Genomic DNA, 27,772 nt, shown 5'->3' with positions numbered 1-27,772 from the left:
GCCGCGCACGTGTGTTTTCACTGTCTATAATAACCTGTAGCTGTGATCCTACAGTGAAATAGGCTGTACATCAGCTAGAGTTGTGAATTAATAAAATACACAGAAATACAAAATAAAAGTTAAATGAATAATTCAATAAAAAGCGTTCTATTCGAACGTCTGTAATTGATGTAGACAACAGAGAATTATGTTGAATAATGTTTGGCCAAGGAAGGACATCTCAAATAAACGGAAAGTGGTCCTGAAATATTCAGTTAAGATCCGGACGAAAAATACCCCTATCAAATGCAGTGGAGTTACATTTAGAGTGGTATATATATATACTCCTGGAAATGGAAAAAAGAACACATTGACACCGGTGTGTCAGACCCACCATACTTGCTCCGGACACTGCGAGAGGGCTGTACAAGCAATGATCACACGCACGGCACAGCGGACACACCAGGAACCGCGGTGTTGGCCGTCGAATGGCGCTAGCTGCGCAGCATTTGTGCACCGCCGCCGTCAGTGTCAGCCAGTTTGCCGTGGCATACGGAGCTCCATCGCAGTCTTTAACACTGGTAGCATGCCGCGACAGCGTGGACGTGAACCGTATGTGCAGTTGACGGACTTTGAGCGAGGGCGTATAGTGGGCATGCGGGAGGCCGGGTGGACGTACCGCCGAATTGCTCAACACGTGGGGCGTGAGGTCTCCACAGTACATCGATGTTGTCGCCAGTGGTCGGCGGAAGGTGCACGTGCCCGTCGACCTGGGACCGGACCGCAGCGACGCACGGATGCACGCCAAGACCGTAGGATCCTACGCAGTGCCGTAGGGGACCGCACCGCCACTTCCCAGCAAATTAGGGACACTGTTGCTCCTGGGGTATCGGCGAGGACCATTCGCAACCGCCTCCATGAAGCTGGGCTACGGTCCCGCACACCGTTAGGCCGTCTTCCGCTCACGCCCCAACATCGTGCAGCCCGCCTCCAGTGGTGTCGCGACAGGCGTGAATGGAGGGACGAATGGAGACGTGTCGTCTTCAGCGATGAGAGTCGCTTCTGCCTTGGTGCAAATGATGGTCGTATGCGTGTTTGGCGCCGTGCAGGTGAGCGCCACAATCAGGACTGCATACGACCGAGGCACACAGGGCCAACACCCGGCATCATGGTGTGGGGAGCGATCTCCTACACTGGCCGTACACCACTGGTGATCGTCGAGGGGACACTGAATAGTGCACGGTACATCCAAACCGTCATCGAACCCATCGTTCTACCATTCCTAGACCGGCAAGGGAACTTGCTGTTCCAACAGGACAATGCACGTCCGCATGTATCCCGTGCCACCCAACGTGCTCTAGAAGGTGTAAGTCAACTACCCTGGCCAGCAAGATCTCCGGATCTGTTCCCCATTGAGCATGTTTGGGACTGGATGAAGCGTCGTCTCACGCGGTCTGCACGTCCAGCACGAACGCTGGTCCAACTGAGGCGGCAGGTGGAAATGGCATGGCAAGCCGTTCCACAGGACTACATCCAGCATCTCTACGATCGTCTCCATGGGAGAATAGCAGCCTGCATTGCTGCGAAAGGTGGATATACAGTGTACTAGTGCCGACATTGTGCATGCTCTGTTTCCTGTGTCTATGTGCCTGTGGTTCTGTCAGTGTGATCATGTGATGTATCTGACCCCAGGAATGTGTCAATAAAGTTTCCCCTTCCTGGGACAATGAATTCACGGTGTTCTTATTTCAATTTCCAGGAGTATATATATATATATATATATATATATATATATATATATATATATATATATATATGTTCGCTTTAGTTCGTTGCATCTGCTCGGGGCGGACGTCGTAAGACATCCATTTAAGTTCGTTGTTGATCCGTTAACTCAGTTTTTTTTTATTGCAGAGGGCCCATTACCCTCTGACCGAACACGCTGAGCTACCGTGCCGGCTTCATTTTGTTCGAGATTGTTCGTTGCGTTTGGTCTGGGCGGACGTCACAAGACATCCGTTCAAGTTCATCGTTGATTCCTTGACTCAGTTTTTATTATTACAGAGAGCATGCAGCCCTCTGACCGAACACGCTGACCTACCGTGCCGGCGCGTGTTAAGAGAAAGGTAGCAAAAATCCCAAATTAAACAGTCATGGAAGACACGCGAAAACCAAGTCGATTTCGTGACCACAATACACGAAAGATTCACCTATTCATAATAGTTCAGAGTTCAACATGATGATTCACAAATTCAACATAGGCGACACAAAGAATGGTAACTCATACTCTGTCTATGCGCAGCTCAGTATTGCAAGCGGAAAAAGCACATTCAGACCTTTCCAATTAGAAAGTCCCTTCATAGGTACGACAGCGACCGTCCACCGGCCACAATCAAACACCTCCATCATCAAATCACGCTCGTTGCCACAGCCGGGCCTGTCTTCCTCCAGTACTCGGCATAAAGCGTCCAGGATCGCTCTCTTGAGCTCTTCGCTCGAAAAGTCCCAGTGTCCACTTGACTTCAGCAGTGTTCCGCCATTGTCCAACTGTCATTGGCGTAAGGCCATCCCCGCCAAAATACAGACATGATTTCACTCTCTTGACCGCTTTCCCGCACTTAACTAATGTATTATATCAATATTTAAATTAAAAAAGTGGCATAAACATTCTGTTACCTTCAGACTATTTACAATAAATAACAAACAATCCCGTTGGAAGAACATCTGCAACTGAGCATTATGGCAGAGGCTGAAAATCCCGCTTCAGTTGCAAATTAGTTTTATTTTCGCGCGACCGGTTTCGCACTGTTATAAGCCCATCCTCAGGTGACGTAGCTGCGCTGTGGTCCCCGAGCGCCGCGTGTACGAGGCGCGGTGCGCTGCCTATGAGGGCAGAACTACCTGTTCTTAAAGTAATTTACAACTGAAGCCGTATTTTCAACATCTGCTACAATGAATAAGTGATAGCTGGTTGACGCGCTAGTGAGCTGAAGTTAAGTGACAGCGAATTGTCGTTAAATATAATTTAAACAATTCTTTAGGCCTTGACCACGTTCTGATTAACACACTTTTTAACAGCACTCGCAGTCAACATTTAAATGAAGTTACTGGCAAAATAAGAAACTATTCATTAAATGAAAACACAAGCATGACAAAATATGAGGTACTCATGCTGCGTTCATTTGCTGCGTAAATGTGGAAAATAGGATGTTCTGACAAATATTTGCATAATGAAAAAGGCGTGTAAGACGTCGTATATCGATAAACAAAATAGATACAGAGCGGAGCTTTCAGGGATGATAGCTGTAATGCAATGTTATCATCTGCGATAACGTATGTTGAAAACGCATGAAGCGATTGAAAGTTGTTAATTCAGAGGGTGATTGTGAAAATGTTTATTCGCTGTGAGATATTAACTTCTGTAGTTTTAAAGATACTGAGATACTGTTGTCACTGGACGCGCCTCAGAACGGCAACGTATTGAGATTTGCTGCCGGCCGAAGTGGCCGTGCGGTTAAAGGCGCTGCAGTCTGGAACCGCAAGACCGCTACGGTCGCAGGTTCGAATCCTGCCTCGGGCATGGATGTTTGTGATGTCCTTGGGTTAGTTAGGTTTAACTAGTTCTAAGTTCTAGGGGACTAATGACCTCAACAGTTGAGTCCCATAGTGCTCAGAGCCATTTGAACCACTTTTTTTGAGATTTGCTGGCTCGGGGTCGGCTCGGCGTGCCGGCCGCCGCCTGTGAGGGACTTGTTGCCGCCGCCGAGGCGCGGTCGATGGCGGACGCGCTGCCAGCCGGCGCTGCCGTCCGCTCCTTATCTCGCAGACAAGCCGGAGCCCGCCGCACCTTCCAGCCTCGCCCGCGCTCGCTAATTCTCTGTGCCGTTTGAGGAAGCGCAACTGATTACGCAGCCCTGGCTCTTGGCCGTCGTCGCGCACGGTTCACACTTCAGCGAGTGCGCAACATTATCGAGAAGACTGCTTTCGTGCACATCCCCACGCAACTCTAAAGACGGCGCAGTTTACTTTTGCTCATTGCTCACTTACTTCACAAAGTTCCACAACTCCGCTCTCTGGTAAAGAAAAAAAAAAGAATCAGTTAGGCAAATCCCTAAACTGTTCGCTCTTAACCTGTTTTAAGTTTTTTCTCCGCTTCTGGCATGTGTTCATTAACTACATTGACTGAGCTCTTTGGAGCCCTACTCTGTTATATTTTCAGACCAAAAGGCCACAAACACTGCCACCAGGACCGCATTAAGCAGTTAGTATATGTTTCCAATGCACACTTCCAGGTATAAAAATTAATTTGGTTGTAAGTTTTTTATTAATTATTTATTTGATTATTTCGGCCGTATCGAGAGCGCAGTGGTGAAACCTAAAACTAGTGGAACGTATGGCTAATAAAATGCAAAGTATAATGTTATTTCCTTTAATAGAGAATTGTGTACTCACGGAACATCGTCTCAGTTATGTGACTGGATTTGTGATTTACTGTCAGAGAGGTCACAGTTCGTAGTAACTGACGGGAAGTCATCGAGCGAAACAGAAGTGATTTCCGGCGTTCCCCGACATAGTGTTACAGGCCGTCTGCTGTTCCTTATCTATATAAAAGATTTAGGAGACAATCTGAGAAGCCGTCCTAAGTTGTTTGCAGATGATGCTGTCTTTTATCGTCTAGTAAAGTCACCAAAAGACCAAAATAAATTGCAGAATGACTTAGAAAAGATATCTGTATGGTGCGGAAATTGGCAATTGACCCTAAATAACGAAAAGTGTGAGGTCGTCCACATGACTGCTAAAAGAATCAGTCAAATCTATAGGCCATTAATTCAACTAAATGCCTAGAAATTACAATTACGAACAACTTGAATTGGAAAGAGCGCACAGAAAATGTTGTGGGAAGGCGAACCAAAGACTGCGTTTTATTGGCAGAGCACTTAAGAAATGGAACGGAGGTGCTAAAGACGCTACCTACCCTACACTAGTCCGTCCTCTTTTGGACTACTGCTGCGCGGTGTGGAATCCTTACCAGACAAGAGTACATCGAGAAAGTTCAAAGGAGAGGAGCACGTTTTGTATTATCGTGAAGGAGATAAGACAGTATCACCAGCAGGATACAAGATTTGAGGTGGACGAAACAAAGGCATTTTTCGTTGCAGCGGAATCTTCTCACGAAATTTCAATCACCAATTTTCTCCTCCGATTGCGAAAATATTCTTTTGAAGCCTACCTACAAAGGAAAAAAACGATCACCATAATAAAATAACGGAAATCAGAGCTTGCAAGGAAAGATACAGTTGTTCGTTTGTGCCGCGCATTGGTAGAGATTGAAATTATTGAGAATTATTGTGAAAGTGCTTCGATGAAGCCCCTGCCAGGCACTTAAGTATGATCTGCAGAGTAGCGATGTAGATGAAAAAAGGCAATTTGAGGTGCATGTTTAACCGTTAAGGACGTCTCTTATGAGTTGAGCCTCTGTAAGGTGCTGGTGTGATTATGAGTCCATAAGAATATGTCGGGCACCAGGCGCAAAAACATCCTGTTCTCCTTCGTTAATGTGACGCTGGCACAATGAAGCTTATACGTCGATTGACAAAGGTTATGTAACTCATACAGCGACTTATCGTGACAGTGAAATAAATAAATAATGATAAAGTTAAAGTCAAATGGTATTAATGAGTTTATCCAAAAAATACGAGGGCTGTTCAGGAAATAGTGAGACTTTATTTTTTCCTGATAGCAGATTATTTTTATTCAGGTTGCCAATACAACATGTTATGCCCCACTCTTTAGGCTACAAAACCCTATTTTTTAACGTAATTTCCGTTCAATGCGACGGCCTTACGCCCCCACAGCAGAACCTTACTGGACGTCATCGGAGCCAACGTCTTGCTGCACGAGTAACCTGCCCATCATCCATGTTCTGCTTCCCGCGGAGTGCATCCTTCATTGGACCAAACAGATGGAAGTCGGACAGTAGGGTGTAGGCGTATCTTAACTGATGAACGAGCGTGCCAGCACTACCAACAGAGACATCCAGTTGTGCAGTTAGGGTCCGTCGATTACCTCGAATGAGAGGTCCGCACGCTCCAGCACTTCTCTGTACGGCCGGCCGCAACGCGGCGGATACGACAGGTTCGCGCGACGTTGTCGCGATGTTGACAGACGCTTCATAGAGTGACTCACAGTGCATTGTCCACTCCCAGGTCTCCATAGACATTCTGCTTGCAGCTCACCTCCTTTACAGTCGCCGTTTTGAAGGCAACGTGTAACACCGCCAGCTATTGGAACTTTATGAAACTATAGGGGCTGAGGTGGGAAAATTCCACGACATCTCACAAAGAGACTGAAATTGACCGAGAAAAAAGTGTTTACTTGCCAACTGAACGCCCCCTCGTATCTTATGACGATAGTCCCCACCGAATGTTAATATTAATCTGTTTAAATAGTTGCGTAAGTCATGTAGGAGTTACGATACGAAAATTTCAATATTACACATGTACATAGTAAGTACAGAAAATGGAAAACAAAAAATGCACAGCCTACAATGTGCTGTGGTGAAGCAAAGTCAAAGAACTAAGATATTAAAAGTTGGACATATTTAAAAATGATATACCCAGTAATACCGCTGGGTAATTAGGCACATTATGATTATTAAAAAAACTGGACGTTTTGGTAATTTAAAAGTATTGGCATGCTTTATCCTTAAAAGGGATGTTGTTTTGACATGTTCGAAATTTTAAATCAAGTGCTTTACCAATGTAAAGCTAAAGCCAGTAGATTAGATTTAGCGAAATTCTAAAATACTTTTAATGTGCAATGTGGTTTTCATATCTATGACACGGCCGTTTTTCCTACTATACTTGTGGGCGCATCACTTTTAAATTTACACTATTTTTACGTTCGCAACCATATGGCTTTAATTCAACACATTCACCCATTAAGGTGAGCTCCACACAAATTTTTTGGCAAGATTTCATAATGCTCAAAAATTTATATAAATTCTCTGTCTTTTTTCATAACGCCTTTCTTGCTATTGTCAGGCGTCATTTTGTGTGCCTTTGCTACTGACTTTGTCATCTGTCTTGTTGTCCCCAACAGGAAAACTCATTTAATACTCACATTAATTTATTCCGATATCTAATTATTTCAGGATCGTCTAACTTATTTCCACTGCACATCGTGATACTTGCATTGTTATCTTTTTCAAATTCATCTTACAACCTCCATTACGTTCAGCTGATCTCGCAAGTTAAGCATTTACTTCTTCGCTTCCTTTGCCAGATTTCTCATTCATTCCTGTCTCTACTTGCTCTATGTAGAGACAAAATAACGTGCAGAATGGACTACTGACATGCGGCCATTATTCCTGACTGCTGCCTCCTACTCATGTTCTTTCACCCTCGACCTGTAGTCCGGTTTCTGTACAAGTCATCGCTGCGTTCTATGCCTGATGACTTCAGAATTCTAAAGAGTATTCAAAATACAGTGAAACAGTGAAATTACGATCCTGTTTTAATTCGATGTCTATTTGCAGCAGTTAGTCACTAGTGGCGTCCAACTGACTTCATGATTACATGAAGATTCAGATTTTCTACACATAATTCGAACGACTCATGTCTTTCATCTTCAGTCGGATACCTAAAATGGAGAGAGACTGGATGCCAGTTATCGAAGTAATGTTGACACGATTTTCATGTACTCGTAATATGTGCACCGTTTGAAATGTCGTCTTTCTTGAGCATGAAAATGTGCCGGTCCGCCATATTCGTGTACCATATTCGGCGGCTAATATTTGTGCCTAATCAGAACTTAAGTGGAAGATTTACATTGAAAATACTTTTGAATGAACTAGTAAAATATTTCATACCGATGTAACTGGCTGATCGTAACGGTACTCTTACCCATGTTTGCTGGAGCGTTTTTTATTTTATTTTATTTTATTTATTTTTTATTTATTTATTTATTTTTTTGTCGTACGCTTTCAACCACATCAGTTTTCTCTATTAACTGTGTACAGGGTGTCGGAGAACTGTTGCGACAAACTTCCAGAGGTTGTAGAGGGTGTCTTGAGGAAGAAGTTGAGAATAGGAAACTGTGTACGGAAATGTAATCCAGTGACACTACACAACGTCGAATCTATGTGCGCCAGCTCCTGACAAGACCGTCCCTTTGACATAAAAAGCGACTTTTAAATTGACGGGCCGTAGTGGGTCTCAAAATGTTGTGGTGGTGGTGGTGGTAAGTTCCTATGGGACCGAACTACAGAGGTCATCGACACCTAGACTTACACAGTACTTAATGTAACTTACGCTAAGGACAAAACACACACACACACACACACACACACACACACACACACACACACACACGCACATATATCTGCCCGAGCGAGGACTCGAACCTCCGACGGTGGGAGGCGCGCGAACCTGGCAAGGCGCCAAAGACCGCGCGGCTAGCCCGCGCGTCAGTGTTGCTTGTTATTCGGTGATCGCAACTGGTTGCCACGATCGCCAGTGGAGAAGGTAAAGCCGCGTGGGATTAACCGAGCGGTCTTAGGCGCTGCAGTCATAGACTGTGCGGCTGGTCCCCGCGGAGGTTCGACTCCTCCCTCGGGCGTGTGTGTGTGTGTGTGTGTGTGTTTTTGTCCTTAGGACAATTTAGACCCCATAAGTCCCATAAGATTTCACACACGTTTGAACATATTTTTTGGAGAAGGGAGAGCTAGAGCTAGCTGTTGCGTAGACAGGTCTCCTGCTCTGTTCCATCTGCAGTTTAGTGTTTTTTCGCTGGAGACTTTATGTGGTTCCAGAAAAAGGGTAAACTGCGGACGTAAACCCGTGCCTGAAACCATCATCTACCGAGGCTACAGAGCATCGCGTACGTAAGGGACAAAGCCTCCCTGCACAGCAGCTGGCTCCGTCATCTCCACTGGCGATCGTGGCTATCAGTCGCGGTCACGCAATACCAAACAACACGACGAGACGTCAGTGTCGAAGCGGTGAGCTGGCGTCAGCCGCCGGCGCCTGTAACGTCGGCGCTGTGTAGCGTCGTTGGATGGCGTTTCCAACACGGCCTCATACGCTCGATTTGGTGCTCACGACTCGCTCTGCAACCGCTCGAACTTTGTCGCAGCGTTTCGGGGACACGCTGCATATCACGGCAAGATAATAATGGTAACATAAAAAGAAAATACGTAGAGCGTACCGAGAGTTCATCAGCGAACGGAAGAGAGCTCTTATTTCCTTGCCACGGATGGGCGAAGACGAATGGATGGCAGAGACTACGGACATCGTACGACCACGGGCTCTGCGACAAGCGACGGTAGCTATACCACGTGTCCCCTGGCTATGTAAGTCGGCCTCCTGGAGAACTACGAACATTGCGATATAATCGGTCACAGAGTAGTCGGATAGCGACAGGCAGATCACCGCCAGCTGCGTACGCTAGGCCACCACCTCGTCGCTGCCGCTGCAACTGAAGCTGGGAGCTGCGTCGTGGCTCTGCTCTGCTGGTCTCTGCCGAATTCGTGATCTCACTTAACTGTGCTGTCAGGGAACTTGCACTCCCTCAACAGTGGTCGACTAGTCGTAACTGATACATTTCCCTCTAGCTATCTGTGCTACGGAGGCCGCTGATGTGTGGAAAACTTTTAACTTGCTCACCTCATCATCATATGTCACGAACTGCATCCTGTAATAGACGCTGAACTCTCGAAAGTTCACGTGTTTGTTCCATGTCTGCGTTTATTTTCTTGTGTCGTTCAATTTTTTTTTCCCAGATACATCCGACGAGTTAAATTGTATTAATACTTAATAGCCAGTAAATACCGTAACTATCAAACAGTTTACTAACTGCTGTAGATTGCAGCACCTCAGAGGTGCCAGAGGAAGGGGAGGAAATTATGTTCACACATGATACTCTTGTGTTGGCAGAAGAGCCAACACCGTGTTACTGGAGGAGGCCGAGATGCACGCGTTTTAGCTCACGCAGGCTGGCGTGAGGAGGGAAGAACTTTACTGACGTAAGGTCTGGAACATGACAAGAAATTAGAATTCAGAAAGCGGAAGTAGCTAGTTTGATACTTAACTTTAATCCATTAATGATGAACGTCGCTCTTGACGGTACATGATTCACAATATTATCTGTTAAGAATACATTCAGTAACTCAATATGGCGCCTTGCTAGGTCGTAGCAAATGACGTAGCTGAAGGCTATGCTAAACTGTCGTCTCTGCAAAAAAGAGCGTATGTAGTCAGTGAACCATCGCTAGCAAAGTCGGCTGTATAACTGGGCGAGTGCTAGGGAGTCTCTCTAGACCTGCCGTGTGGCGGCGCTCGGTCTGCAATCACTGATAGTGGCGACACGCGGGTCCGACGTATACTAACGGACCGCGGTCGATTTAAAGGCTACCACCTAGCAAGTGTGGTGTCTGGCGGTGACTTCCTAACGACCCTAAGGTGGCCGGTAGAGTCTAAATATAGAGGTGAGTGTATTGTGGGAACGGAATCGCCTTACTTGGCTTGAAATGCTTTTAATTGTCGACCGTGTGGACACTCTGCCGCAGTCGGCCCATCCAGTGAGGGAGCAGCTCTCAAGATGGCGAGCCGAACAGCCGGTCGTCGCGGGCCGGGACGTGAATCGGATTACGGCGTGTCTCCAATCAATCCGGCGCCGGTGTGGGTAACGGCGGGGAGCGGAGCATCAATTAGCGCGGCCGCGCCGCACAGCGGCCGCCGCCCCCGCGCGCCCCCGTGCCGGCAATTAGCCGCCCAGTGTCTGGCGCGGCCCGCCGCCCACGCCCGGTCGGCGGCCGAGGCGTGCAATTAATGAAGCGCCTTTGTTCAGCTGCGTTTGCAGAACGCGTGGTTACTGCCAACAAGTGAAGAAACCGGTTTATTCTTCATATTTACAGTCGCAAATGGGTCACGGAATAGCTTTTAAAGAAAATTCAACTTGCAGGGATACGGAGTGCCCATTAACTATCTTAACTGCTTTTCACTTTAGTAATACAAAAAAAAAAAAAAAAAAAGACAGAATCTTGAAGACGGCTGTTAACAGCAACACTGAGTACCTTCAGCTGATAAATTAGACAGCCAGTCACTTGCCATAAGTTTCTTTTATTTAAAACTTGAACTAGGTTTCGATCCTTCTATGAGTACCTTCTTTAGAAGCACATGATGTTTCCCAAAATAATAGGACACAGACGTACAATAATTTTTAGCTATCAGCTATGATGTAAAGTAACAGAATTCCCAATTGAAGAAACTATTGAAGGAATTAAAACACTGAATACCAGGTTAAAAGAAATATATAGAAGAGCAGCACTGAATACGACGTTACAGAAAGTATAATGCTGTGAGGAAAAAATTACAGTCACCCTGTATTTCAGAATGCAGAAGTCTGTGATAAGTAATATACGCGATGGCTGTTCGGAAAGTGAGATCGCGAAATGGCAACCTGTGAAAATCCAAAGCGTTTTATTTGCAACAGTTATTAACACCTTCCAGCTACTTATCTACATAGTCGCCGCTCCGACTTGGACATCAATCGTAGCGTTATACCAACTTACCAATACCTTCGTCATAAAAAACAGTTGCACGTTCATTCTGACAATATTGTGTTCTGGTCTGCAGTTCGTTGTCGGTGCCACAATGTCGTCTTCGTAGGCAGTCTTCATGTGGGTAGAGATGAAACTCAGGGAGAGCCTATCACGGGTTGCATTGTGGGTGTTGTTGTTGTTTTTGGGGGGAGGAGACCAGACGGCGAGGTCATCGGTCTCATGGGATTGGGAAAGGACGGGGTAGGAAGTCGGCCGTGCCCTTTTCGAAGGAACCATCCCGGCATTTGCCTGGAGCGATTTAGGGAAATCACGGAAAACATAAATCAGGATTGAACCGTCGTCCTCCCGAATGCGAGTCCAGGGTGCTAGCCACTGCGCCACCTCGCTCGGTGTATTGTGGGTGATTAAGCATTTCCTCTCGAAAACGCTGCAGGAGGATCTTCATTCTCCTTCCGGAGTGCGACTGAAAATGTCACGAAGAAGGAAACGCGTGACAGCTACGTTACGTGGGTTGCACGACTTCGGGTGGAATCTCAGCACGTCTTCATGCTAGGGAGGAGGCACTACGTTCTGGGCATGTTTACGTGCACACTGTCCGCTCAGAGCTGCACACAGCGGCCTGACGCGACCGACACGCCTACTAGACACACTCTGCAATACATCTGCGCGAAGCTTCGTACGATTTTCTCTGCGGTTTCCATTTCGCGTCCGATCGGACTTTACTTTCCTAACAGCCCTCGTATTTCATGTTAGTACTAGAAAACATTGCAGAGATGTCACCAAATAGCTTCCTTCGTGTAACAGCATGAGTAGCCTCTCCTCTTTGAAGAGAATACACAAGATACACAAGCTGTACCATATCCAGCTGAAACTACACACTGACACTGGGGACACAATCCAGTTTCGCATAGGTAACACTGTTATCTGTGGCCGGTAATTTCGTTTACGGTGAGAGGCACCCACATGCCTTGCTCATACTGTGGCATAAAGCAGTCAGGCCTGCAAGATGAGTGGTCTGCCAAGCGAGCGGCTCAAATGGTTCAAATGGCTCTGAGCACTATGGGACTCAACTGCTGTGGTCGCCAGTCCCCTAGAACTTAGAACTACTTAAACCTAACTAACCTAAGGACATCACACACATCCATGCCCGAGGCAGGATTCGAACCTGCGACCGTAGCAGTCGCACGGTTCCGGACTGCGCGCCTAGAACCGCGAGACCACCGCGGCCGGCCCAAGCGAGTGGATTCATTCTTATTTATCAAGTAACATGAGCGGTAGTACTCACAATTAAGTTACAAATTATTCTCCTGTATCAATATTACGAAACGGAAATGGATAACACACATCTGACTATTAGTAATTTACACAACTCTGACTGTCCACTATGCACTGGCAATACCACATTTTCTTTCTTACCCAACGGCTTTGATCAACACGTGGCCATCGCACTGAATATGAATGGCGCACACATTATAAATTCTGGATATCATGACAACATATAATTCGAAGGAAAAAGCCACCAATATTTTTGTTTTCACTATCTTTTTTATTCCGATAAATGCCATAACCTAAACACACCATTACATTTTCTACAACAATTGCACATGAGAAACTCCGCCCAGTGGGCATGGCCTTACATTGGTGATTCTCTGTCTTATGGTCTTGTAATTATTTAACACTACAGTGCACTTTCTGGATAGGATGGTGGATCTTTTGCTATATCTCACACTTCGACTCTCACACCCATCATCACGAAAATTTCCTCCAGACCGAGCGGTACAAAAGGAACCTGAACCTATCTTGCTACTCTCCCATGCAAACCACACATACTTAAATTGCCTGAAACACACAACACTGGCAGCATGGAATACAACACAAGGAATAGTCACAACATTATCACTTTCAGCTTTCCCACTTCAATTAGAATTCATCCCAGTTTCACACGACACTGCCCCACTTCGTAGCTTTTCTTTCCTATTATGAACTCTGGAGGATATATGCACGTCTTCCTGTGCAATGCAAGCCAAGTGGCATTTCTGGATAGACGGCTGACGCACCTTGCTTCACTCTCAGAGTATTATAGCTTGGATCAAGCGTCACATGGAAACATAACACGCAAAGTAATACTAAGAACATATTCATCACACACGCGAGTCCTCAACTGATACCATGGACGGGTACTTCTCCTTATTCTTTGTCTCATACACAGATTGAGACTCACACAGTACTCACCACGTGGAAGTAGTCGTCTCTAATTTCAAGTCCTGCACTCGCCATTTCTTGAATATTTCCAACTTATAGTACACACGCCAGTAATTCAGCTTAACTTAAGCACTCGGAAGTATTTCAACTTATTGCTACACGTGGTTTCATTGTGACCGTTGGTCACTTCCGAAGATTACTGCGATCCTCTTAATATTACCTGCCTGACATTTAATTCTCCCCACAAAAGTTCCTGAAATAGATAAATTATTATTCCAAACTACTCTTAAGTATTCCACATGCATACCATTCTATCCACTCTTTTGTCTTTACGGAGTACACCTAAGACAGGTCTTACCAACAGAAGATCCAGCGCCAGAATGCTGAAACATGGCCGTTCTTCAGGTCATCTCGCACCTCCGTCGAGGTGGGGGCGCACCATGCTACCCATTGGTCAGCCACATTCCAGGCGCTCAGAGCTCAGGTAAACTTCATCTGTTTGGTTCCACCAAAGGTGACCAAAGGACCGTCTCAAAGATGATCATATATTGCACATTCACTATCTGTGGTTAGCAGACGACCATACATCATCCATTTCGCAGATCTCACCAAATTGGATGTAAGGATTTATTTTGTGGGAGTGCACATGTGATCAATTAAATAAATAAATTGTCATTCTTTCCTACACTGGTATCCAGCTTCGGTGTATTAAGTGAAACTGAGTTATTATTACAAAAAATATATTGTTCTGACAAGAATAACGAAGAATGTTGTACCTATTTTCAATGTCGGGCGGTACTGTACCCTTTGAACGGGCACAGCGTAGTGTTAGAGGACAAGTTAGCTAACTGAATATCATCACTTAAATATAAATTAAACGACTTAAGCAAGCACGCTCCACGCCGAGCACGGCAGCCCCTGAGGCCTGGCCGCGACTCGCTGACAGCGCGCACGGCGCACCAAAGGCGCCGCGACCGCTCCTTTGTCGACGGAGCGATGGCGCCAGCGCACCGCCAGTACGAAAATACATACAGTTTCTCAGGATCGGAAAAAGTGACGGGGCACTGTAATTCCTCACATTTCAACAAACTACCATCTAATGTTTGTACATTATTCACACAAAGCATCATCGTGTGTTAATATACCTATCATTAAAAACCTTATCAAAATTCCAACAGTAGTTCCTGGGATTTGCCTTCACGTATAGGCAGGAAAAGGTGGTGGAGGACTTGAATTTATGAAGTGTATGCCGGGTGCATCTGGAATGAATGTATAAAACGAGATTGCGGGTAGAGTGGGTGACAATAAGCGTGTGCCACGCAGCAGCCCACGTCCGCATTGCTTAGCGTACGGCGGCGGGCGTCGTCGAACGGCGGGCTCCCAGCCAGCGTGCCGCCCCAGCCGTCCTGGTAGCAGGTGTGCGCAGCAACGTTCTCAATGTTCTTGTGACACCGAGGTAAATGTGAAGTTTTATAACGTATATTTGAAAACATTTACAAAAACTGCTCGAAATTACGCCCTCCTGCCTGAATGCACACCGTGCAGTGACGCCGGAGTGACTGTCGCATTCTTGCAGGTACAAGTGGGAAAATAGAAACTGCATCGGAGGCTGCCTTAATCAACTCTTCATTAGTCTCAATGGGTGTTTCATAGACAACAGATTTCAGGTGTCCCCAGAGGAAAAAAATCAGTGGGCGTTGTAACGGGATCTCCATCTCTAGCATTACTTTTCCTCAACGTAGTAGTTGATACCAGTATTATTTTTCAAATTTCAGACAGGTCAGTATTACCTCAGCTGCTTTTCGGAAAACTTTCATATAATTTTATATACAATATGTTACATTTGAGCCTAAATTTATGAAAAGGAATAATTTATTTTTGATGTTACAATCGATAATCATTAGCTCTGAATATACAGGTAAAATTATTTTTTTTAGAACGATTTGAAATTAAGAATTATTTGGCCCACTTAAAATTACTATGTTTATTTCGAAATTCATTTATGAAATTATATTTGTCTGTCCAGAAAAATTGTAAACCGCTTGGAATATTGTTATTTCCGCGAATGAAGTCGTAGTAAGCTTGCTTTTGATGTGATCGGACGTATTTTTGTATTTTGGGCGAACAATGTAATTTTGGCTTTGTTAACGTGAAAATTCAAAAGAGTGTATGAAATACTAAAATGTGACAAAATATATTAACGTAAGAACAAAACTTCTGCAACAAAAATTTTCAAATTTCCTTTTATCAATTCAACCATGAGGACATAAAATGTGAGAATTTCAGTTTCAAGAATCAGACTCCTACACAAGAAGAACTGAACCAACTCTACACGGAAAGCTAAGTAAACTAGAAAGTTTATTGTAATATTCGCTCCTCTCAAATTTTTCATTGTGGACAGTAACTGGAATTAGAAAGGAGGGGGGGAGACTACAGCGTGCAGGCCGTGCCACCTGCCCGCTGCGCCCTACCCAGTTGTCATCAGAAGTGAGCAGGTGCGCCTTCGTGGGTTGTCGCATCTTGAGTGGAGCGTGCTGCAATCACTCTGACACAGTTTTTTGTAAAAATATTAAGTATCTGTTTGCGTTCAGTCACATTGGGAACATCGGTGAACCGACCAGATTACCAAGTCAGTCCAAAAGAGATCTTGGTGACCACCAGCAAATTCCACGTGAAAATTTTCTCGTGGCTGTTGAACGTACATGACTGAATGGCACACCTCTGCAAAAACCACTTGCAGAATTCAATTAGACGTGGAAAATCATTAGGGTCTTGAACTTTCCGAAGGTGGTTGGGGTGAAAATCATCTTCGTGCCACACAGGCCAATTTGTGGAATGGCTTACGCCCATTTCCCGTGCAACACGCCGCGAGCTTGTTGAGGCTGCTTTTCCCAGCAGTGCTAACGCCTCCCTTTTTGAAACCCTGGCGTGCGCACCGTGCCGTGCGTTGACTACCGCGTCCGTCACGCCAACGCACCTGTAACGCAAAATGAATACACCCGTTTTCGAAGTGGACCTTAAACATGCATGTGCCATGACGAGAACGATCCCGTGGAAAACGTGCCGCCGGCCGCTGTGGCCGAACGGTTCTAGGCGCTTCAGTCTGGAACCGCGCGACCGCTACGGTCTCAAGTTCGAATCCTGCCTCGGGCATGGATGTGTGTGATGTCCCTAGGTTAGTTAGGTTTAAGTAGTTCTAAGTCTAGGGGACTGATGACCTCAGATGTTAAGTCCCATAGTGCTCACAGCCATTTGAACCACTTTGAAAACGTGCTTCAAGTGATCATTCCATTTCATATCCTTCCGAAGTGGAACACCAATGTGTCTGTACGAGTTGGTCGATTACAACTTTGACTCTCAGGAAGGCGTCAAGTGAATTTTTATCTGCTTTTTTGAATATGTGTATTTTTCGCTTATTTTTCGAGGATTTGGGGATTACAATATTCAATCTCGCTCTTCACTAATACCTGAATCGGTTTTGATGCCCGTTATTAACTCAGGATTATTTGTTGCCAAGAGGTCAAGTGTGATTTCACAACCGTTTGCTATTCGCGTCGAAATAATTTTGATAGTATGCGCTCAGCACAATTTCGGATGATATGCGTACCTCCGGAAGTAAACAAGTATTTTCGACAACATGTTGAGGGTAAATTAAAGTCACCACCAACTATTATCGTATGAGTCGGGTACGTGTTTGAAATCAAACTCAAGTTTTCTTTGAACCTTTCAGCAACTGTATCATCTGAATTGGGAGGTCGGTAAAAGGATTCAATTACTATTTTATTGCGGATGCCAACAATGACCTCTGCCTGTACTAACAGTAAGTATCTACTTCAGTTTAGCGACAAGTTAAACTACTTGTAACAGCAACAAACACGCCACCGCCAACCTCGTTTAGCCTATCCTTTCGGAACACCGTTAGATTCTTCGCAAAAATTTCGGCTGAGCTTATATCCAACTTTAGCCAGCTATCAGTGCCTATAACGATTTGAGCATCAGTGCATTCTATTAGCGCTTGGAGCTCTGGTACTTTCCCAACACAGCTACGACAATTTACAACTGTTATGCCAATGGTTCCTTTATCTACGTTCTTCCTGTGTTCAGCGTGCACCCTTTGTTACTGAAGCCCTTCTTGTGTTTTACAAAGACTCTCTAACCTAAAAAACCGACCAGTGCACTCCACACAGCCCCTGCTACCCGTGTTGCCGCCTCCTGCGTATAGTGGACACCTGACCTATTCAGCAGAACCCGAAACCCAACCACCATTTGGCGCAAGTCGAGGAATCTGCAACCTATATGGTCGCTGAACCGTCTGAGCCTCTGATTCAGACCTTCCACTCGGCTTTCTATCAGAGGTCCGCAATCGGTCCTGTCTACTATGCTGCAAATGGTCAGCACTGCTTTCATCTTGCAAGTAAGACTGGGAGCCTTACCGCCACTGTTAGCCTGTTCCAAACTGACACACATCATTGGTACCGACGTGAGCAACCACCTGCAGTTGGCTGCACCCTGTGCTCTTGATGGCATCCGGGAGGACCCTTTCCACATCTGGAAAGCGACAGCATCTGGCTCAGCGACAGTGTCAGCCACAGACAGCACCTGGAACCTGTTTGTCAGACAAACCGGGGAGGCCTTACGTGAGGCCCCCTGGGAAGTCTTTCGCTCCGGGCGACCCCCCATTCGACCGCAGGTGAGGGGTCAGCCTCAGTGCGAGCACTAACTGGGCTGACCGCCGGTGAGGACCGATCGGAAGAGTCGGACGTGCTGGACGTCCGTTGGATCCCCACGGCTGGCCCACAACAGTGGCGCCCATCCACTGCAGCCTCAAGCTGTATATCCGAAGCCATCACAGCCTGGAGCTGAGAGCGAAGTGTCACCAACTCGGCTGGCTCGCATCCTCACACAACAATCGCAGTTCCTGTCCATACTAAAGACTGTGAAAAACTAAACTGTGCAGATAAACGGACTATCGGCACGTGCTGCGTAACTCTACTGTAGACCCTGACGAAAATGCAGGAAATGTGTCTAATAGCACGCAGATATTCAGAAACCTAACTACCGAAGCACTCAGGTGAAAGTAAATAATTCGCCTCTGTTTAGGACCTTGTAATACGTCACAATGTCGGTTTACTTTCCGACGCAAACGAAATCGCGAGAACTGTGGCTGTTAGATATTAAATTTACACGCAGAAACTCGAGAAACTAAACTATTAAAGCACACAGATGATACAATAAAATTCGCTCCTCGTTAGGAACTCGTAAATGTCACAAAAGCGGTTACTTCCCTGTTGCTGCCTAACTGACTGGCTGACTAACGCCAACAAGCGGTCACTAGGTTTCAAAACAAGCAAACGGCTATCGACTCGCACTACGGAAATCTACTGTAGACCCTGACGAAAACGCACGAACTGTGTCTAGTAATACGCAGATATTCAGAAACTTCCCAGAATAAACCAGAGCCTATTACCTGCTTTACCCACCACTGAGCCAACGCGATCATTCCAGTGCAAATCCATCCGAAGTGAACCACCAATGTATTTGTACGTGTTGGCCGATTCCAGCTTTGACTCATTTCCTGTTGTAAGTGTTAAAACTGCACGTCGTATGGGCGAATTGCGTGTCCCTGGCCAGTTATCCACCCGGAAAAGGAGTCCTGCAGTTTAACATGAAATGTGAAACACATTTAATTTGTCACGCATCTCGACATCTATGTGAGGTGATTTCTAGGTTAAAAGTGAGTGGTGCGACGCGACTTCCAGCCCACTACCTTTCGATTGCCAGATACGCGCCTCACCACTAGACCACGCGCCCGGGTTCGATGCGCCTCAGCGTAAAGGAGGTCTGAACTTCGTCACGGGTCCGAAGGTCTCGCTTTCGGTGAATGTCCACATCATTGGGAGATCAATGCTAGGGTAAAATACAGAGTGAAAAATCAGCGGCCCAGCAGGAATCCGATTCTCCTGCTTTCGGTTTTCGGGCACGCGCTTTACCGCTATATCATCGGATCCGGCTCATATTCCACTCAAGTTTCGCTGCTCTCTGCTTTTGTGGCGGCTGTATCGCTAAATGGCAGCGCCACAGTTTCCACGGTGTCGATGGACTTTATTCATCAGAATTGATTCAATTTGCACGAAATATTTATATAAATTCTTGAATCAGCATATCTAAGAGTCGAAACTGGATCAAAACCCCTACGGTAATTCCTGAGTTTATCCCGAACATAAAGACGGAAGCGAGAAAAAAAACATAAAATTATATATGTATAGAGATTTAATTAATTGCTGTCTTTCACTTATTGTTCCAATTAGTCCCAGACATGTCTGTGGTATTAATATTGGGTGATGTAACGTGTGAGTCTACGTGCGCGACAGTGTCTCTGTGTTCTTTATACCAGAAACCTGTGTGTGCAGCTATTGTCATCTTGGAAGACGGGAATATCCACAGCATATTCGTCACGGTTACATCGTTATTCTTGCAAACGGTAACCTGACTGATACACCGCTAGTCATTGTACGGAAAATAGCTCCAAACGTCCTCTATCAGCTCCTCTTCGCTGTCTATCTTGTAGCTGGTTGCTTTTCATTGTCCGCTATAGATACGAAAATCTAACAGGAGATAGCTTTAAACTTACAGTAAGTGAATGATTTATTATTATTAATGCTTCTTCGGCTTGAGTCGAGGGGTGGGGGGCGTGGAAGCAACGACTTCGCCTCTTCTGAGGAGTTGCTGCTCGCAGTCGGATCCACCACTTACAGATATGAGAGAACATGACCGTGGCTGGAATAAGTGCAGAGCGGAGGAAAACACTGGCGAGTTCCACAAACCAGCATAATAAGCAGCCAACATATGTAATACAACACGGTGGCACTCTTGAACGGATACAAGACTGCTCCAGAAAGTGATACTGATAAAGTGTAGCACCACTCGCTACACGAAACAGGTAATGTGCGAGGGGCGCTCAGCAAGTAATGCAACACTTTTTTTTCTCGGCCGCCCTCGACAGGAAAAATGTGGAATTCGTTGTGGGACATAGCGGAATATTCCAGCTCCAGCCCCTATAGTTCCATGAAGTGGCGGCGCTACACGTAGTGCTCAGAATGACGCCCGTGACGGAAGTGCTTTCCAAACAGAGCTGTCACTGAGGCAGACTCTGTCAGCTGATGTCAAGATCATTTTGAGCATCGCAGCTTTCCATTTGATAGCCTGAAAAACTTCATCTGCTAACCCCTATAACGAGTGTCAAGTTGATCTCAGGAAGAGATTAAGCTAATAGTATTATACGTTGCATAGCTCGGGGGGTAAAGTTTTATAAAAAAGGGGGAAAAATGTAATGTGAAAGTGTTATGATCTCAGGAAGAGATTAAGCTAATAGTATTATACGTTGCATAGCTCGGGGGGGTAAAGTTTTATAAAAAAGGGGGAAAAAATGTAATGTGAAAGTGTTATGTGGGATGTTACATGTTTTACAATCGTTGTTATTATTTGTGTTAGTCACATTCTTCTCAAAATTCCTACTCTGTGTTATCTGGGTAACCCTTCGAAGCATAGAATATTTCGGTTAACAAGTACTTCTTAACTGCCTTTTAAATAAAGTTGTTTTAGCATTTTCTTTAATCTCCTAGGGTAATTTATTACATAGTTTTATTTATTGGCAGAAAATGCTGTTTCCAGTATTGATAAACGTAGAAAAGATCAAGAGTAGGCCTAGCGAGGATGAAAATTCACTTGGCGACCTCGACTTCTGACATAGTTTCTTCAGCTGCCTTGGCTGTGAATTCTGAAGAATAGGCGGCAGCATCTAGGGCGGCGGTGAATTACTGATAAAAACGCGACGCCGTTGGTAGAATTTATGTTTCGTAAATCGTAGCTTATGGCGCAGAGGAATGGCTGCTTTCATGTGCTGGCCATCACTTGCTAAACATGCACACGAGACCGTATCAGAAGACAAGCTAAGCTGGACGCTCTAGACTAGCGGCTCTTTTACTCACAGTCCATCTTGTCCTATACGGGACGACTCGTCTACATCAAGATCTGATTCGAAGCGCAGCATGGAATGAGAATGATGCGAGGTGCACACGCAGTTTTATTAGCTCGGTTTCCAGAAAAACAGTAAAATCCCTCTAGACCCGACGGCGATAGCAGCTGCAGCCACCAACCGGGCCCGGGAATGATCGTTCGAACTGCCTCTGGTTCGCACCTCCTGCGCATGCGTCATGGAAGTCTCAATAAAATCGCTGCACTCGAACGAGCAACGACTTCTTCTCGTTGACTGCCATCTTGTCGACTTCAATTACTGAATTAATGCCTAATACCATCAAACAGTTACTTCGGGTCCTGGGACCCGTGTGCCTATGAATGTCATTGATCTCCTTGCTCAATTTAGTGAAATTAAATATGTAAAATTCTGCCATAAAGTTTCCTGCAATCTAAGCTTATCAGCACATCACAGTTAAAGTTATGTGAGTACATCCGTTCAGCTTTTATTACTTGAATGATACTATAATTTAACAAGGGGACCATCAAATCTGTTAATCACGGATTTTGATGAGTTTTAGTTATGTTGTAGAGGGATATGTCCTGAGTACTTGGGCAGCAGCTTTTCATGCGACAGCCCACAGTTTCCGAGAAAATGGAGGCTGTGTCTCCCACGTAACGTTAATCATATACCGACCGAGTGAGAGTTACGCCGTGGGTACGGCACGCGGTTACCTCGTCTGTGGTATGGTTCCAATCTGCCTCCGTACATTTCTTTTTTCAATATCGTACAGTATATTTCGTGCAAAATTACTCAAAAATAATCAATTTCGCAGCGGTAATTTCTTTAATAAATCAATCATTACAGCACATTTTCTTCAAAGTACAATACCGTTTTGTTCGGTATCTCTTACATCGTTTGCCAAGCTATAACGGAATTCAGAATGATTTTTGTCGTAGAAGCAGCCGAAACACAAATTTTTAGAGCACCAAGCACATTTCATGAAAGTTAGTGCCTTAAAGGTACACAGAGATTTGGGAAGTGATACGGGAAAACACAGTCCTTTAAATTAAAAAAGACTGTTGTTTCTCCTATTAACTTCGATGCGAATCACTAGCATTTCATCATTCCTGAGAAAGCAGCTGTACAAAACTGATGAAGCTATTTCTCTAATAGTCTTTAGCAATTTTGATTTTTTCCCGTGAAAATTTTAACCTGCCTGTAAAAGCAAACATTTACGGTGCAGGTGCATACTTTCCATTCATATACAGAGATTTGATCGTAAAGTGTCTTATTAGCCTGCCCCACCCATGCATGTACAATGTAAAGAAAGCTAATGTCCCGCTGAATGACTGATTTTAAAATCTCTTTGCACAGCAGTTTAATGAAATTTCCTGATTTCGTGTAGGTCACACGCTCACTTTGTCTAAATGTGATAAAAGTTACAGATACAGAAGGTATGTCAAACCTTAAACCTCGATTTTTCTCTGGAACTGTGCACCGTCACATGACAAGCCGCTAACCAGGTATTCAGTGCAGGTTGCTCTGCTGTATACCTGAGACTTATCATAATCCGTGATTAACAATTCTTACGGCACTCTCGAGAAAACTCTCGATATTTGATGTGCTGCAGAAGACCCATTTTCCCTGAAAACAGATTACAATTGTCCTAACTGCACAGGACACAATACAGATACTTATTACAATAATTATCATCTATTACGTTCACTTACTAGTCGTTCCATCCGCGCCAACACCTGTTTCCCAGCGTTGCAGCCGCGTGCTTCAGTCCACTGTGAACTGTTGAAACGGGAGTTGTTGCGGAGTGTGTACGTCACGGCCGCCTGCACACATTTGAAACTCGGGTGAGCGGTGTTCCTTCAGAGCTGGCTGCCTGCCAGGGCACGGGGGAGCGGAAATACGCCTAGCTGCAGGCTGCTGGAGGACTTGGCAGCGTCGCCACGCGCGCTTTCTTTCGCCAGAAAAGTCGCTCCGGTAGCCACGGGCGGGCGGACGTGCTGCCGAAGTGAGGGGCGGTTGTGAGACCGGGCTGACCTACCTCCCAGTTTGCTTCAGTTTCTTAAACAGGAGCGCCTCCGCTCACGCTTCCCCCTCTGTCAGTGTCTGACGAGCGTTCCTTTTGGAGACGTGAGATATTGATAGAGACAGGCCAGTAACGGTATCTCCTCTTTCCTCGTCTCTGTCATCTTCGGCTGTGTAGATACAGAATCGTACCACTCAGGTCCGTTTTCTAATCTCTACATGGTACACACCATAACGGCCGTGCATGTTCACACGCAATAGTTCTATTTGTTATAACTTGTGATGGTATTTCTTATTCTTTCACAAGGTATCTGTCTGGCTGTCGATGGTAGGTACGCGATAGCAAAGTGATCGCTGACCGGCACCAATGGGCTATAGGGAAGCAATGTTAGAGCTACATGCGTTCGAAGTACTGCTCTTCGGGGTGGAGATGTCTAAGGAAGTTACAACTCAGTTCTCGTGAACCAAAAGGAATCCAATACACATACGAGATGGGAGAATTTTATCCTGCCTATTTATGTTGTCAAAAGATGGACTTGTAGTTTCGAGATGCTATAGTGTTATTCCTATAGTGATGTTAATACTCGTACTACATTAGCAAGAGTGTACGGCGAAAGATAAATTATAATTTGTTTGTATCAGTGCTGCTAAAAATAGTCTCCGTTGTTTTCGATACGTTTTACAATTAAAACTACTGTGAAAAGCAATGAGTCTTTCTCATTCAAAATTATGTGTTTTCGCGGCTCTTATTCAAAATTTGAAGCACACTGATAGTAAACTGAAGCTCATGTCCTGTAGTCACTCTCACTCAAAATAGTGAAGATAATAGATTAGGCATTCCTGAACAAGTTGAATATAGTATTCGAGGAATTTGCATGGAATTCGGCTCTAGTTAATAAATATTAGATTTACTTATACTGATATGTGTTTAGAAAGATGGATGATTTCTCAGAAGAGATGAGATGAAAAAATGCCTTGTATTTGAGCTCGTTCTAGAAGATTCTAAAGAAGTTTGTTCATCTCTAAATCAGTAAACTTCGCGTTAAATGTCAGGGATTCTATCACTCGACCTAGCGACACAGAAAGGTGTGCCCTTCACACTAGCATCGTTCATTTTCTGTAAACGCAGCCCTTTCGCTACTGCAACCTCTAAGTATTCATCCTCATGATTAGTAAATAGTCTGGCGAATATTGCTCCAAGCCTTCCAGATATAATCACAATATACGAGTACATAGCCGGCCTCTGTGGCCGAGCGGTTCTAGGCGCTTCAGTCTCGAACCGCGCTACAGCAGCGGTCGCAGGTTGGAATCCTGCCTGGGGAATGGATGTGTGTGATGTCCTTAGGTTAGTTAGGTTTAAACCTGTCTATGGGACTGATGACCTCAGATGTTAAGTCTCATAGTGCTCAGAGCCATTTTGAACTAATAGATCCATACATTCATTTGAATCTGCTCATCAATGCGGAAGTACAGATCACGTGTTGTGCGTTGTCTCCTTCAGGATTTGCTTCGATGTACGAGCGACACATCGAATTGTAATCTGGTGTTGGCCAATGCTATCATTTTGATACACACAAAGGACGTACCCAGGAACGGAACGTATCAAATTCCAAACAGGACTCGAGTGCACTGGCTCTGCTGCGCCAGTCGTTGACGTCGGTTCGAGGGCCCGCACGTCGGCCGCCTTGTCGCGCCTGGGCGGACCACCATCCAGCCGCCACGAGCCTCCCTAGTGGCGTGTAGTCGTCCACACAAACTGTGCTTAAACTGTGGTTGAAAAAACTTGAGTACTTTCATCAGACCTTGTTTACAAAATATATTACCCTCTCGTATTTTCACAAAAAATTTTAATAGTTAGTAGATTATTTCGGGGTATAATTTGGTGTATTTTTTGTTGCGGGTATATGATTCACTGAATGGTTTAATATAGGTTTCAACACAACATTCTAATTTTTTAAACAAATCTCCAAATTAAGTACGCTCGAATTCCTACAGTAACATGCAGCAGACACAAAACGGAAACAAAGAAAAGTTCAAGAACCCTAAACTGTACCATGTTTTGGTCAACGGAAACGAATGCACGTTTGAGAATTGGGAAACTTGAACTAAGAAACTAAAACTAAGAGGCGAGGTGAGAGATGGAAACTGACAACTGAAAACTAAGAGCCGAAAACAGAGGATTTGGAAGCATGAACTGAAAAGCTACAACTAAGTTCGATTCTCGAGAACAGCGAGGTCCTGGTCCTCGGACGGTCGATCATTAAACCAGGAGCCGTGCCGACAGCTGGCCAGACAGGGCCCCGCCATGGGCGCAGAGGCAGAGGCGGAGGCAGGGGGTGCCACAGACACAGACCACAGACACTGACCACAAACAGACATACGTGGCGGCGGTGACGCGGTAAATGAATTTGCTTACCTCATACCAAGGAAATGCGAACTAAAATCATAATAATAACATACCTCACGGAAGGAATACTTTTCAGTTCTTAATTATAGCCTAGTTTACGTTATTTTATTACTTTATTTAATTATATTTTTTAGTAATACATTTTTGAAATCGCCATTTAAAATTTAAAAAATTCTAAATGCACACATGGGTGCACGATAATCTCAGTACATTTCTGATGGTATGTATTGAATTTAAAAACTGTTTAAAACATGCTATATGTCACATCCGAATACCCACTGCACTGCTGCTTACGTATTACTCAGTGGAAACTGACAAAATATTTACAGAATTTAACTTAAAACACGGAGTGGCCGAGCGGTTCTAGGCGCTACAGTCTGGAACCGCGCGACCGCTACGGTCGCAGGTTCGAATCCTGCCTCGGGCATGGATGTGTGTGATGTCCTTAGGTTAGTTAGGTTTAAGTAGTTCTAAGTTCTAGAGGACTTATGACCTCAGCAGTTGAGTCCCATAGTGCTCAGAGCCATTTGAACCACGGAAAGCTATTGTCAATTTCTTCTGTTTCTGTTTTCATTCACCTGAACGCGGTTCTAATTTTCCGGAGACTCAATACATGGATATAGAAACATGTTTTGTGCTGCATTCTGTAACGGAAGCCACGTTTGACCGATTCATCTTTTATTTTTAAAGTACAACAATCGCTTGTAATCAAACTTTTTGAATGTTGTCGTAACAAGGAAAGTATTCGTTTTTAACCACGAAATTATCAGTTTGTAGCTATTGTAATAGCTGTGATTGCTTTGTATGACGTTTCACATGACACGGAATAATGCTTTAAGATATTGGAAATAAAATGCTTCGACGGCTACGGAGAAACAGGTCGCTTTCCCGCCTGGTTTCACTGCAGCGCAGCCCTCGACTCAGCCGCTGATTCGCGCACCCTCGCAAAAAATGTCGTCACTGGACTCGCCGTTTCTCTTCCCAGAAAACTGAAGCCTCTTCTTGACTCGTGAGAGCACTGGCATTTAATCTGCATGTACAACTGTTAGCATGTTTGCTGCCTTTGACAGTATTTAATTACTGAATTGACCATCAATAATCTAATGGAATATTTTTCCCTCGAAGCTCTCTACAAACGCAATGAGGATAACTGGCATCCATTTACAACAGTTTCGGCAGATAACAGTAGATACTACACTGAATAGACTTCGGTGCCTATCTTATAGTTTTATCCTCACCACAGTAGTGAACGGATTGCAGGCTGGTATAATTTTATCGTGCGACCGTCCCTCTGAAAATCATACTACTTCTACGAAGATTCGTTGTCGCCAGCTCTGAAGTAGAAATTTGACTGTATTCTTTCAGAAGTTATTTAACTGTTACTGAAACAGATTTACTTTATTACAATTAATTTTCAATGTTCTACTTGGACTCAAGATGGATGGAAGCTGTGAGATTCGTGCGTAATTCAGTGGCTACCATCTTTACAGTTTTCAATTGCGTATTAAATAAAATTCAAGAGCTTGAAATTAAATGAAAGTAATTCCATAATTTGAAACGTTAATTAAATGAACAATACAATCAGATAATTTTATATCCACAC

This window comes from Schistocerca americana, chromosome 7 (genome assembly GCF_021461395.2).
Source record: "Schistocerca americana isolate TAMUIC-IGC-003095 chromosome 7, iqSchAmer2.1, whole genome shotgun sequence".
Lineage (NCBI taxonomy): Eukaryota > Metazoa > Arthropoda > Insecta > Orthoptera > Acrididae > Schistocerca > Schistocerca americana.
Note: the sequence above shows the minus strand (reverse complement) of the source record.